Source organism: Coloeus monedula, assembly GCF_965178545.1.
Source record: "Coloeus monedula genome assembly, chromosome: 9".
Classification (NCBI taxonomy): Eukaryota; Metazoa; Chordata; class Aves; order Passeriformes; family Corvidae; genus Coloeus; species Coloeus monedula.
Genome location: NC_138789.1, coordinates 20133337 through 20146988, shown reverse-complemented (window position 1 = coordinate 20146988; position 13652 = coordinate 20133337).

Sequence of the window (13652 nt, the reverse complement as noted above, 5' to 3'; positions counted from 1 at the left end):
AGTCACAACGAATTGTAGTTTGGATGACAAAGCATGCCTAGACCCTGAAAAAAATGCTAAACTAATTTTAGATGTTAGGATTTTCAATTATATTGTACATAAATGTTTATTTTAAGTGCTAATTTTTTACTAAGAAATCTGAGAGTGTTGAAAAGGAAATTGAACAAGAACGTGGGTTCTGACCTGGGAAGGTGTCATAGCTCTTTAGTATTTTTATATTTGCATAAGAATATAAAATAATAATTATTACAAAAGTTTTTTTCTAAATCACTACCTGAAGAAAATGTCTTTCACTGTCTTGCAGAGATATCTTTAAAATAAAGACTATGCCAATAATTTTACATGTTCTATGTCAGTGATTTTTTTTTTTGGTCTAAAACCATGACACTTTGAAGTATCATTGAGAGAATAGGTTCTTGTTCTCTTTACTAGGTTATTGAGGAAGGATTTGAAACTCCAGCAAATTTCTGTAAAACTTGAAAATAAAATTAAAGAAACTGTAAGGAGGTGGTAAAATTTTGTACATCCCTTTGCTCATTTTGACCCTCAAGGATATATTACTTTGCAAAAGGAGTTTGATAGCGTTTCTTCTTTTTTAATAATTGCAGATCTGAGCCCACAACCTTCTGTTGCAGCTGAGCATGCTCTCTGTCTTGTACAGGATTACTTTAGCTGATTTACTCATGGTAATGAAGGGCTAAAGTGTTGTGGGCCATATAATTTGTTCTTTAAACTTCTAGGTGAAAAGCAAAAAGGAAATGCCAAGAATTCCTTGTTGGTTTCCAATCATAAAACTCAAATGTCAAATTTTGTGGAAGTGTTTATGTACACTAGTGTTAGTAACTAACATGCCACTGATTATAAAAGATATTAAAATTTAGAGTTCCTTCTTTAAAAAAAAGAGAAAAAGTACTGTGGATAATGCATGAAATGTTGCCTGTAGCAGATAACCCCTTGTGTTTTGGCCATTCATTTTATTTTGAGAAATTAATGTTGTTCAGTCAATTTATACTCAGAGGATAATTTGTCTCATTCCACTGATAAAATAGTAAGATAAAAATAATCTCTGAAGCTCTAATTCTGCAGAGAGCTGCCTCTTGTCACAGTGGCCTATTTTTGTGGAGTTTATTTTAGGCCTAAGATTTAAATAGGGATTGCAATTTTACTAGCATTTACTGCAATAAAGCATGTCAATATATCTTACTTTTTCTGTTTTCTCAAAGCATACATGATTCCCAGCACCTGTGACATAATGGTGCCACTACCTAATTTAGCAGATTATTTGCATTTTCCAGCTATGCATGATTAAATTGTTACATGAAAATTGCACTGCCTTATAAAGCATGATAAATACTTCTCTCTCTTTGCAATGATTTGTGTAGTAAATTAATGTTGTCTTACTAACGACATACAGCCTTTAAAACTTAGTCAATAATGACACTAATACCTTTAGATGCTGTGTACAGTGAAAATGTCATTAAATGTCACTACAAAAATCTCCCAAGTTACTTAGACATACTAGTTTTATTGAAGTGCTGATCAGAGTAGGACTATAAACACTTTGTTAGTGTGTGTTGCACATGGAGGTGAATGTTGGTGAACAGTCTGCTCAAAATCTGAGGTGGAATGACACAAAGCTTAACTCAAAATCTGAGGTGGAATGACACAAAGCTGTAACTCAGCCCGAATGCTATTCCAAAAGTGACTGATTCCTTACTTTTACAATTTGCTGCAGAGCCAGCAGAGAGCTGGCAGACAGATGCAATTTGTGTCTTTGCTTCCAGACTTACTGTTATGTTCAAGACAATGGAAAACACACCACTATTTTTTTTTCTACTTTTTGCAGAGTCTTTAGGTGCAACAAGGGGATTTAATGAAATCTGGTGTTCATAAAGTTCTGAGCTCATAATCTTAAATATATGATGAGTGATGAATATTTTACGCTTTTAAAGGAACAAATTTTGCAAATTACAGATGTATCTTTTGTGACACCTTTAATATGCCAAATTATACTTCAGTTGAATCTGATTTTATGCAACCGTATTCATACAGCTGTTATTCAAAGAGCTATTAATATAATCAGTCTATTTAGGAAAATCTCATCTGTTACTCAGATTTGATTAGTGCATGTACTCTTATTTCTGTATATTATTTTCTTCACAATTTGTCTATTTTCCTTTTTTTTTTTTTTGAGATAAATGTTACATAAAGCTTTGAAAATTTTGGTTTTTGTGAATTTGAGAGTGCAATATTAATGTTAAAATTAAGCTAATTTGTACTATTTTGTAAGATGTTTTTCTTCCTGCTTTTTAATGAGAAGTTTTGCTACTTTTCAAATTAAATATTGTTTTTGATAAAAACAGTTTTGAGAATGTGTTTTCCAAAGTCTGAGTATTGTGGTAAGATGATATATTGTGCTTTTTATTTTTCTTTTATTTTTTTCTTTTTTGCCAGGAGATATTTCAGAACAATTAGAAATCAGGGTGTTGACTCTTTCCCCTTTTGAAATCAAAGGCATCTTTGCTATGAATTTCAGAACTCAACTCTAGCAATAAGAGCTTCATCTGAAATTTATATTCAGTATTGTTTTCTTTTCCAATTCTCTGACTCAATATATTTGTAAGGCATTTTGCACTTAGATGTTATGCATTGAAAGATCTCTGATTCAATTTATGAAAATATGAACAAATTTACAGACTTGGAAGTCAAAGAGAAAATTCTCAACATTTCGTGAGGATACTTCTAAATAGTAACAACTTTTGGGTAAAAAGTATGCAGCCTGCAGCACAGATTTTGTCCTCAGAAAAGGTATGTTTAATGTGTGAGATTCAGACACTGACAACTAAAATAGAATGAGACTGCATAAATGTGCAGAAAATATCTTTTTTTTCCTATTGAAACATGCACTGTCATTAAATAGAAGAACACAGAGTCTAAATACAACAACAAAGAGTCTGTAGATTGAACAAAACCAATCTCCTGATATATTGATATTGTCTTATCTCTCCTCTTTTGTTGCTTGTAAACAGAGGGGTTGTGAACAACTTTTTCAGTTTTCTTTAATGGCACTCCTTACCTAAATCTCTATTGCAATATCTGAGCTCTTTCAGAAAAAATCAGGTTTTGTACCTGAATCATTATTTTGTGGGGTTCTCCCAGTCCCCTGAGAACTAATGCAGATTTTCAAGTTGTCATAAACTAATTTTACTATAGTATTTGAAAGAGGGGAAAAATCAGGGAGAAAGAAACATCTGCTTTTCTTTGAAATGAAAAGGTACTTGGCAGGTCAGACTAGAGGTAGTTCAATGTAAATCCCTGACAGAGGGTTAGTGTGGATGTTGGGTACTTGGCCCCACTGGTTTTGGTCAGCAGAACAGCTGCTGTGGTTCTTTGGAAGTTTGCCAAGGAACTATTTTGCCCTGCTAATCTTTAATAGGAATGGGGGCTCATGAATGTAATCTAGAAATTATTGCCTAATGAGTTTTGTGAGCCTGTGTATTTTATCTTGGAAATTAACTGTGGTTTTTTTCTCCTTGGAGCGAGATAGGTTTGTCCAAACCTAAAGGTTATGAACAATGGTCCCCAAAGCTTTTCTACTGTGTTTCTCCATTCTGTTTTCTAACCATTGCATGTCTGAACTTTTCACGTAGGCAGAAAGAATGAAAATAAGATTCACTCTTAAATATAAGAATTTGATGACTAAATTGGCTTTATGTTGACTTGCTTTTTTCCTGTTTTCTTTTGGGAAGAATAATAAAATACTTTATTGTAATTTTTTTTCTTTTTTTAACATGAACTGCATTAATTAACTATATGAAAGCAATAAGGTATTTGAATTTCAGATGAGCTCTAATTGGAGAAACATATTGCACCACAATATCTAATAACACAAGTTTCTGCTTACTAAAAAGATTGTTTTATTAAGTTTTCCCAAATCTTTTCTTTGTGCTTTTAACAGGGAAATAATGGTGAATGGTCAGGGAGGAGTACTCTTAGTTTAGCGGCAAAAGCCTTTAATGATAGACTTGGAGTTACAAGTTGTGCTTGTAACACAGATGACCTGACAACGATTTGTGTAATCCTTTCACTTGACAGCTCTTCCAGTAAAGGCACAAATTCGTACTTTATATATATATAAACCTTCTCTGGCTTGAAATGGGAAAAAGCATGGTGAATCTATTGCCAGTCACAGTCTCCAGGCATTCATATCATAGTAGTGAAATCTCTTTTAAAATCCTTCACGCATACTTTCCAAACATTCTTATTTTTACAATGTGGATTTTGTTTCCAATGAGTGTTTTAACAGATAATTTTATTTGCTGAGCTTAAGTTTTGAAATCAGTAAGCCTTTTTAGAAGTATCTCTAGGTAAGCTAAATTTTTAATTATCAGTTACAGAAACTGATCAACAGAATGACATAAATCTCAGCTCTGTTGGTAACAATAGCTGAAATGCCCAATGGATGTTAGCATTTACAAATTTGGTAGTGAAAAAATCCTAATTGCAGGACTACAAAAGTGGAGGTTAACCTTGTCCTTTCTATGTTAACAAACTAAAATTGCATGTTGTTTCATGGTTGATATGTTTTCATTATCTATAAAGCAAACCAGGAAAGAAAGGGACCAACTATTATCAGAATAAATGTTACAGAATTAGAAGTATGACCTCTTCCCAGGAACAGGAGCAATGTGAATTGAGGTGAAGCTCTAGATAAATATGCTCTCACTACTTTTTCTTTTAGTAAAGAATAAGGTAATACCTTTCAATATCAAGGATAAGTGAATATAGCTTTAACATTACTTGTCTGTTCAAATATAGAGAACTGCGTGCTACCAACTGAATGTGCAATTTTCTTGGCAAAGTTCTTGGTTAGAGTGAATTGCTGCAAGGGAAAGATTCACAAAACAGCTCAGATTGGTGGTTTGGCTCATAATAATACATTGCCTGTGAGGGAACCAGCTCTTTTCTTGAGCTGTGCTAATTGCCAAACTATTGAGCTAGTGAGTTTGCCAGAAGACTTTCTGAAGAATTGACCTGGGGGATGATTTCTTTTCTAAATAGGAAAAGAAAAAGACCATGGCACAAAGATAGGCTTATGTTGATGAGATTGCTGAGGACACAAACTGGGAAAGATGACATGACTAAAAAGAATAGTGGAATATTGTCCAACAAGAAGGCCTTTAAAACTTGACTAACAGTATTTTAATAGTTTTAAATGAAAGGTCATAACTTCAAACTTCAGGGACTAATGATGGAGGGAAGTTCTTAATTCGAGATGCTAGATGGAAAATACCTTGATGCACTAGTCATTCATTGAATGACTGTAACCCACCAGAGGGCTACATCTGGGGAAAAAATGACTGGTGCACATCACAGGGAGGAAGACCAGGAGAAATTGGGAGGTAATGCTGCAACCCAGAGCAATGGTGAGATTTTTATTTTCAACTCTGTGCTCAGTGCAGGCTCCCCCTGTTGTTTAAACACTGGACAGACTTGGAAAAAAGGCCTAATAAAATGATCATGGGAATCTTTAAACATCAAACTGAAGATCCTGCATTCTTTGGGATAGCTAAAAAAAGTTTGTTATGATGGCAAAAATCTTGGAGAGGGGACTTCTTCAAGGTAACCAACTGCACTGCCAAGAATACAGGTGTGGCCACAAGCTGCCTTCAGTCTGGAAATACTAAAGAGGATTTCGAACCCAAATGGAACAGTACAAGGGAAGAGTATGAGGACAAAAACTGGGCTGATTTTCGGGCAGAGCTTTAACCTTTATGAAGAGAGGCTGTATGATATGGTTGCTGGAGCATCAGCAAACAAGGTGTGATCCCCCAGTAGGTTCCTTTTGGTCCCAAGAATTGTTTTATCTGTGTTTAATTGCCAGGTGTTTTGAACTCTCACCGTTTGAATTTAAATGTGGACAGATTTGGAAAAGGCAGGTAGGATTGTAGGGAGTTTTTTTAAACTGCAATGAAGGAACTTGCCTTTTTGATTGAAATGCAATGCCAAAGCCCTCCTGAGATCTCTCAACAGGGTAGGTGGTTTTGGATGTTGCTGCTCTAAAGGTGCAGAGGGACATGGCTTTTCTTTTGTGTGCTGAAAGTAGGGAAGCTGTGTCAGGGGAGGAGATGTCTCTGGGATGCTGAGCTTGCTACTGCTGCTGGAAGTCAAGAAGAAAATTTCCATCAACAGCTCCTGCACTTTTCCTTTGGTGTTACAAGATGCATCCTGGTTTTTGTGTGGGTTTGGTGCACTACACTAATTTTTCTATCCTTGAACTGTGTGTAAAGCCATCACTACAACTTTTGAGTGTGGGGAAGGAGGCTGCCAAGGTTTCGTCCTATCCCCAGGAACAGGTGAGAGAAGTTCTAGTCTTCATCTAGAATTAGGTGTAGGCACTGAATTACCCAGGCCATAGGAGGGGGCAGAGCTAAGTTCTGTTTACCTTCTAGCTATGCTCGAATGAAGAAAGACAAAATGGTGTCTGTGGGTTATGCTGGAGACTGTTGCTTGGGACGCTATTTTCTCCATTGTCTAGATTTCTAGTCCCTAGTAAATTAAAAAATGCCTGCAATTTGTACCCTGCTAAACTCACTACAATACTCTCTCTGCCCCTGTATTTCTGGCCGTTCAAATTTGTGGTTAGTCTCTTGAATGATCAGGGGAAAAGGGATTAGTAAATAGCTTTGGCATTAATCTGTATTCAGCTCTGTGTTGAACATCCATTATTTTTATGATTATAATAAAATGAGTAGCAGTGTAACAGCTGCCTTGGGTTTTCAATTAAATGCATTAATACATATGCAAGAAAATAGCCTGTCTCAATAGTATTTATAGGGAAGAGAATATTTTTCAAGATTTGTGGCAAATCATTATTATGCCTTTTTTTATATGGCATTTGGAAATATGAGAGTGGAATTGCAGGCATGCTGCTTTATTACTTGCAAGTGGAATGTGTGATAATCAGCCCTTTGCAACACTTCTTAATGACGACAATTTTCATTGCATAAAAATCAGGCTTTATTACTTGATGAACAAGCCTGTAGTCAGTGCCTGGTTTAATAAGAAGATGGTTAATGCTTGCAAAAGGTCCTAAATATGTATTTACAGCTTTGCAGAATTATGTGTAAAAGAATTTTTGGTGGCATGAGTGATGCATGTTTTTTTCTGATGGTTTGAGAGTTGGGGGCAGTTGCTTCACCCATGGTTTCTAGACTGCTTTCTCCAACATGCTTTATTTTCATCTTTGCTCCATGTCAGAATGATGCCTTTGACAGTTTAGTCTGCTTGCAGCTTTCATTCTTCTCCTTTGTGCCTGTAAGCTTTGCCAAACAACACTGAACAATAAGGGAGTCACTTTTCCACCCAGCTCAGCTTTTGTCAGACTTTGCACTCCAGCTCATTCTTCTATTCTTCCCAGCTGTATCTTGTATTTGGGTCCTCATGTTCCTGCCAATGAGTCTGAAAGAATGATCTTATCACATTCTTTTTACAGATCTTATTCCTTATGTGTGACTAATAGACTGCCTGGTGCTTATTAATATTTCCACCATAAAAAAATGCGATGGTAAAAATCACCTTGACTTTGTACCATAGAAGTTGACTGATTAAAAAAACCCCCTAAAATTACCATCCTGCTGTATTATTTACTTCAGCTGTAGAGCAAGTAGGAGTTTAAGAAGTTTTCTAAATCTTCATTCCCTTATCCAGAGCCAGTAATAAAGCCTAACACCTAAAACGCCCACTAGGATTAGTATGAGACAAGTAGTGTTATGTGCATATTCAGTCATTTTACTTGTAGCACTAAACTCGTTTTATTGAATTGTTTCACTGCAGAAGGATTTTAATCTTCTATTACTAAGAACACCTGAGTAAAATAATGAATAACCTTGAACCAGTTGGACTGTGAACTTGCAGGATTGCAGTTTTCTTTCAATGCCACTCTATCTCCCATGATCTCATACCCAAGATTCCTGGGCTTTCCTGTTTACCAAATTGGTGTTTGCTTATTTACACAGAAACAGAGGTGGGTAACAGAAATTTCTGAGTGTTGAATTGTGGCAAGGGACCCTCATCTATCTTAAACAGTTCTCAAAACATTATCCTCAAAATCATCCCAGAAAGTTCTTTAGAACCCATGGCAACTGGCTCAAAAGCCTTAAAAACAAACCAAAATTATTTATATCTGGTACTGTCATTGTATAGATAAAAAACAAGTCCTGTGATACATTCAAGTGGACAGTGCATATCTCATGAATTTAAGAGGTTTATTTTCTACAGCCCATCGCTGTGAATGATTTATAAGGGGGTCATGATTGATGAGAGGGTTAAGTAAGGAGAAAAATTATTTCTATTTACACACTTCAGTTTATGAACAGGAATGTATTTCCTTTGTCTGGAAAAAGGATTCTTTATTGACTGCATGCAATAAACCTGCATTTTCATATCAGGTTTTCACTGTCTGAGGAAGTACATAAATCTACTCTCAAGCATCTGTCCTGAAAAGCATCTCATCTAGGCAAGGACTAGTTAAGTATAGACAAAGTCATGTGTATCATCAACTCTTAGTGGGATTTACAAGAAAAAAAGTTTTATATTTGTTTGCAAGCATGTGGGAACAAAGCCATGAGTTCTGCTTTGTCAGAGTTCAGGGAGAAGCGAGTAAGGATTTCTCCTGGAAAATGTGGAATGACACTTCTCTGTCAAGATTAAAACTAGCTTTCCAGCAGTTTCTGCTTCCTGCTCCTTCCCTTGAATTAATTCCAACCAGCTTCTTCCAATTATCTCCCCATTATGTTCATGTGGGATGGGAGTTTAAAAGAGGACATCACTCAGACACATATTGTGATATGTGTGACTAATCAGTAGTTAACAATGCAACAATTAATTCCTCTGTGGCATTTTATTTGTCACTTAAAAATATTCCTTTGACTCACAGAGTAACTCATACCCTGCAGGAAAAGATCTCAGCTCATTAGAGCTGATCTGCAGTTATCACTTGGCTGGTCTCTCCGTTGAGTCGCTGGGCCTCATTTACTCTAACCTTGATCTGAGATCTCACCTCTCTTTTTTATTTTTTGTGTCCTTTTATTTGCAGTGGAATGTCTGTCTTGCTTCGAGGCAGAGCAAAGGAATAAAAAAGTATTATTAAAAGGAAATAAAAAAATAAAATTGGCCTTTCTTTTTTCTTCAGCAAGCCTGTGTGGAAAAAGTACAAAAATAGCTAAAATAAGGTATGCCCCTGTGTGAATGTTTCCCCTGTGCTCTAGGCTCAGTGCAAGAAGCATTGGTATTTTCCACAGTGTCTTCATTTGCCCTTTCGTGCTTTTCTTGGGATCACTCCTACTTGTAGTTTCTCTGTGGATTTACTTATTCTTTGGGAGTTCATCCTCACAAGAATAAAACTTTTTTACCTCTTTGCCTGAACCTATTTTCAGCATGGCTTATGAAACTGAGAAGCCAATGACATCTGTTTTTCTGAAGAAAAAAAAGTCTTGAGTTTTCTCTACTAGGTTAATCTGCCCAGATCCTTTGGAATACTTTTTTCTTCATAATGAGAGTTCCAAATGATGTGGTTTTGGCTGTCATGTGGCCTGAAAAGCATAATGTTACATTATAAGGTTTTGTTCCATAGGAAATCTTGTTATACACTCATTATTTTACACATGCAGCTGAGGCAGAGAAGGAGTGAATAATCTGTTAACAATCTTACAGAGCCAAAGCAACTTTTACTCTATGCAGGTAAAACATTAATTTTACTGCCAAATTATTAACATATTTCTAGAAATATGAAAGCAAAATAGATTATAAATAGATTATAAATGTGAAGGCAGCAGAATATTTAAAATGCATGCAGGTAACTACTGTGTACAGTCAGTAAAATTCCCTATATTCTTAAGAGGCAATACCTATTTGGAAAGATATCTGAAACATACTTAAGTGCTGCAGTGCACTCTGTCTGAAATGATAATAGTTGAGATGTTTAAAGGTAAGCTAGGTTTATTCTTTTGAGAAATCTAGTCTAATAAATTGTACAGTTTTTCTTTAAGCTGAAAAATCTGATTTGTCCAAATTGAATCTTAATGCATTTGATTCCATTTGATAGCTATTCTCTTATACAGGAAGTTGGGCACTCCTTCAGCCAGAGAACAGCAAACCACTTCATTACAATACAGGTGCAGTCAGAGCAACATAGTGACTTTCAGTCACTTTTGAAAGCTGGACAATTTTAACCTGTGAGGAATGAGACAACTCTTAAAAAGATTAATTTATTGAAAACAGAAAAATTGAAAAATTACAGAAATCAGAAAAATATAAAAATTTGGGATCCTATGGCTCAGTAGATGGTATGCCCCAGGAGCGCAGGGATTTGAGATCTTCTGGCTGAGACAGCACTAGACCTCAGGTAGAGAAAAAGAACTTGCAGTGCTGGGCTGACTTTTAAAAAAATTACTAAAAGCCCCTTAAAAGGGGTAAGGCTTTTAATGCCCAGCACCGATGTCTCCCACAGCTAGTCTGGAGAGAGCAAGAGGGGAAGAGAGAAGAGAGCCCGCCTCTCGGCTTAGTCCTTTTTATAGTTTTTGCTCCGCCCCCAGTCCGCCCCTTCGGTCCAAGGCGATTGGTGCTTTCCCTTTGATGGATCATCTCTGTCTACCAATGGCTCATCGTTGTCAAGGGGGGTGGTATCAGTTAGAGATAAGGGAATACAATACCTTCATTAAAATTCAGGTATTCAGGTTGCCATGGAACTTGCCTGCAGAGTAATGGCCATGGCTAAAAATAGCTGCTGGCTATTAAGACTAGGTGGGGTTTTGGCCTTGGAATCAAAATGCAAGTGAAACACCTACAAAAAGTATTAAAATACATCCAACACACCTCAAAACACTTGTAAAAGTATACAGTAAACACAGGAAAGGTAACTCTTATGGTGTACCAGTGGTTTGAAGCTTGAAAAGGGCAAGTTTGTGACTTTTTACTGGGAAAATTTTAAGTGGGAAGGGTGCAACTCTATTAATAAACTACTTTAAACAAATGAAAACACTGATAATGGAACTGGATTTTTGTACCTGGGCTGATGGGTTAATTGTAAAATTCAATTTAAAAATAATTAACTCAAAATTAATTAATTAAAGCACTTAATATGCAAAGACCAAGCACAAATAGGGATTTCATGTATGACAAACCTCTTGCATAACACCTTCGTACTGGTCTGGTAATTTCCATATCAATATAATTTCCATCTGAGGTCTTAGCATATCTCTGAAATGTGTGGATAGGAATATAAAGGGCTTCAGGAGATGCAGGGTCTGTTATGTTGGCAGGTAAAGTGCTCTAACAGGTGAATATTCTTAAGTAGAAAAAATGCCTCAAATAAGAGAAGTGCCACTTCTTGACCTAAACATGAGCTTTCAAGGAGCTCTTCCTGTTATGAGAAATATCTTCCCCTGTTTGATCTTCCCACATAAGCTAATATAACTCTCATGATTTAAAGGTAATAGTGCTCCTACTATTTTGGTGCCTTACATTTATGTATCTGTGTTCTTGTATCCCTGAAGTATAACTATAGCTCCTTTCAACAGAACATGTGAATGGAGTGTTTTTACCTACATCTGTGATGCTTCTACTACGCCTTTGTCCTTGGCCTTGTATAAGTAAAACAAGATAAGATGTATACTCCACACAGTCCAAATGTAAATAAAAGGAAAGGGAAAGGAAGAAAAACAGCAAAGCGATTCTTAGCGGAAGCTCTTAATTCTGATGTGGCAGTTGAATAACAGTTCATCTTGATTAAGTTCAGATCCCCTCTGTTTGCAGGCATTAGTCAATACCTTTCTCAGACACAATGGGGTTTATAGCTTTTCGTGTGCTGGCTGTGATACTCTACTTGGGAAAAGTGGCTGATGCTTGTTTTGAATGTTCCCCTCTATTCCTCCTGGCACTGAGGAATACAGGAGGGGCAGAAGGGTGCTCTGCCTTGGAGGGATGTGTGCTGGGGGAGTCGGGAGAGCTGGAGAGCAGCACGCTGGGTGCAGGGCTGCTCCTGGCGAGCTGGAGGCTGCTTTGTGGGAGGATGTATGTCCTGATGTACATTTTTGTGTGATCATGTCAAGGCCACAGCTGTTCTGTTTACTATAGATATCAACCCCTGCTCTGTCCTCAGAAGGAATACTCACAGATATGCGTATCCCTGTTATTTTTTAGCACAAGAGTCTATATGTAAAATCTGGGCATATTTGAAAGACTAAGGATTTTAAATATTTTTAAATATTTTAAATATTTTCTCTCAGAAGCAATACTTAAAGAATTTAAAGAGCATTAACATTATTATTGGAGCTGTATTTCTGTTCTTTTCCATTACTCATGAAGAGTGGCTTAGGTCTCAGTGCTTGTCAGGTCTTAAAATCACGTTGTGGATATCTACAAAACAATGAATATATAAAAGCTAATTTAAATGGTAGTGGAGACTGAGAGTCTCTTCATGTTCCAGATATTTCATTCTGCAGAAATTTCCAATTACTTCTTAGGCTCATTTCATATATCCTTCCTAAATGTTTAAAGACAATAAATCTTGTGTTTTCTATTTTCAATCTTTTTTCTCTTCTTTTTTTAAAGAAATGTTAATACACCAAACTACATAGAAGTACATTAACATGCAGTGCAGTTTTACCTATAATGACAAATATATTGGACATTAACTCAATGGAAGGGGACTGGGTATTCGGCTATTTCATAAATATATCAGGACTATGTTCTTTGTGAGAATTCATTAATCAGAACACGCTTAGCTGGAGCTAAAACCATGCTGCTGGAAACCAAACAGGGAAGTGTTTTTCTGTGAGGGAAGGGTATTTTGGGAAGCAATGGCTCAGAAAAGGACTCTGGGGATGAGGGAGCTCCCAGTGCAACATTATGAAGGTGATTCTTTCCTGGTCTGAACAAAGGAGTAGGAAGTTGTTCAAGCTGTAACAACTCATGGTACAATGGTTACTGGAATATCACATTCAGATCTGGAAGTTTGTTAGTCAGGGAGGTGTAAGAGAGGAACTCTGAGATTTGGAAGCCTTTCTTTGCAGCAGGGTTCAGCAAAGTTTATTAAAGAGAAGATAAAGGAGCAGCTTGCCCATATGTGATTCATAGATTTGATAACAGCAGCTCTCCTGTCTGGCTGGAAGAGGTAAAAAGAGAACCTTGCAATTAAATTTGAGACTAGGCAGTTTAGATTCCAAGCAGGCATATCTTAAACACTGTGAGTGATTTACCAGTGGAATGATTTAATAAAGATTGTAATAAATTTCCCCTTATTGGACATTCTAAAATCAGAACTGGATGCTTTTCGGAAGGAAATGCTCCAGTTCAGACAAGATGAATACATAAGTCTTATAGTACAATTTATTCCAGGGGTCACACTGGAAGATTGTAACTATCTAGTCTATCCTTCTATTGTGCAAAAGAAATTGGTCAGTGGTTGGTCTGTGCACTTACATCATATGAAAGGATTATTTCTCTAGCAGACCCAAGCTATCTCAATTTAACAGAGAGCTCTCAAGTCCACTTTTGAGACTTTGGCTTTTGTCCTAGAAGGAATGGTGGCCATAATTCCTTTGGTTTTGTTGCCTTGAGTTAGTTAATCAGACTAACAGCTGCTAATGTGT